Here is a 2,068-nt window from a genome sequence, read left to right as displayed (position 1 = left end):
TCGGCAGTGGACAATTTGCAGGGCTTTCGCATGAGAATCCACAGGTCCACTTGCAGAATTTCATTGAGCTTATAGAAATATTCATTCCGAAAGGTGTGTCTAGAGATTATGTGAGGCTAACACTATTCCCCAATTCACTATTAGGGGAAGCAAAGAAGTAGTTGAATGCAGAGCCGGCAAATTCAATCACAACATAGGATTATCAGGTTCTTCCCATCAGGGAAGACTACGAGACTTAGCAGTGAGATAGTGAGCTTTAAATAGAAGCCTGATGAAAACCTCTATTATGCTTGGGAATGCTTCAAGGATCTTCGTCGAGATTGTCCACACCACCAACAGTCTAATGAGGTACTTGCTCATACTTTTGTAGAAGCTCTTGATCACAATACAAAGATTTTGCTAGATTCAGCCACAGGTGGTCAAGCGCTGGAATTGACTTATGACGAGCTGTACACATTGTTGAACTGGAAAGCACAAGAAAATCCAGAGTGGCATTCAGATTCTAGAAGTGTAATAGAAGTAATTACGGGTGTATTGGAGGTGGACCAATTTACAGTCTTATTAGCATAGGTGCCTGCATTATAGAATTTGATCAACACTCAATTCAGCAACATAAAATTAGGAAAAGCACAACCTGCTACAACAGTCAATGCCATTCAACAAGCTGCAGCTTGGTGTGAAGTATGAGGTAATAGTGGTCACTTAGCAGCTATGTGTACCTTCAATCTAGAATCAGTGATGTATGTTGGCAATGCACAAAGTCTAAATTATGGTAATGCCTTGTAATACCCCGAGACTCTAACCAATAGTGCAACTATAAATCAAGCTCATGAGAAGTAAATTATAGTCTTTGGTTGTTTTTTGATCAAGGGTGATGTGTATTAAGTTCTCAAAGACGTCCTAGCGATTAGGTGAATCAAAACATTCCTTACCGATTGAATTCTTAGGAAGGATATTTCCATATTCAACTTCAAAACATCATATCTCTCATTATAATATAAATTATTAAGATCATGACCTACCAAAAGATAGATAATTGATAACTTTCTAACGATACCAATTTTATCCAAATCCGGTATTGGAGCCAAGAGTTATACCCATTTTAATCTAGCATGTCAGACTGGAAAACTAAGTGACGATATTTTGTGATAAGCTATCACAAGTGTGATGACTTATCACCATTGTCATCATCCTTAGGCAGATTTCCACCCCCAGTGATGATATTTTGTGATAATTTGTCACAAGTGTGATGACTTATCACCAATGTCGTCAACCTTAAGCAGAAAACCATAAAATCCACCCTTTTGTGACAACATTTTGTGACAACTTGTCACAAGTCTGATGACTTGACACGAATGTCGTTAGCTATTTTTTCAGCAATTAAAGGACGTTTTTACAAGGGTAGTTTGATCTTTTCCCATCTTTTGGAGGCCCCTATATATATGAGAATTCCCATCTAAATCCTAATTTCTTCATTCTCTCTTCTAATTCTCTTAAGAAATATATCTAGGGTTTTTATTTAAGAACATTAATCTTCCAAAAATCATCCATAAATCTTCAAGATTTCTTCAAGAATCAAGTTCCTCATAGTGTGTGCTTCGAAAATCATTTATTACAAGTGCGGATAGAGTATCAAGCACTAGAATTCATCCAATTTCAAAGATTAAGGTACGTGGGGTTTTGAACAAGAGCAAGTCTTTCGTTCTTGTGCCCAAAGATTTGATTTCTATCATGGATTTATATGATTTTGCAAATGGGTTTATACCCAAATTACTTCATCATGAGATTATGAGAATATAAATTGTTCAAGCTTTGTTATACATGATTATTTTGCTATTCCCAAGTTATTACTTGATATTTAATATTGTGAATTTCATATTTCTACCATGATTTGATATTTCAAGTGCTTTCAAGATATGTGTCAAGTTTTAAGCTTCCTTATGACAAACTAGATTATTGAGTATATTGATTCATGAGATTGAGTTGTTACAATGAGTCTTGGTATTTCCTCAAAGTTATTGATGTTGTCATGATTTAATGAATTGATACATTTTGATATTGAGAAATA

The 2,068-nt window shown here is 35.3% G+C and overlaps 1 non-coding gene across 1 annotated transcript; it reads right to left on the bottom strand.

The window, feature by feature from the left end:
• Positions 1-231: 231 nt before the first annotated feature.
• LOC124889069 lies at positions 232-342 on the bottom strand. The gene has a single exon (XR_007047686.1). It is a non-coding gene; the product is annotated as a small nucleolar RNA R71 (small nucleolar RNA).
• Between the last annotated feature and the right edge of the window lie 1,726 nt (positions 343-2,068).

Source organism: Capsicum annuum, chromosome 11 (genome assembly GCF_002878395.1).
Source record: "Capsicum annuum cultivar UCD-10X-F1 chromosome 11, UCD10Xv1.1, whole genome shotgun sequence".
In the NCBI taxonomy this organism is placed as follows: Eukaryota; Viridiplantae; Streptophyta; class Magnoliopsida; order Solanales; family Solanaceae; genus Capsicum; species Capsicum annuum.
This window is presented reverse-complemented; position numbering and strand designations above follow the sequence as displayed.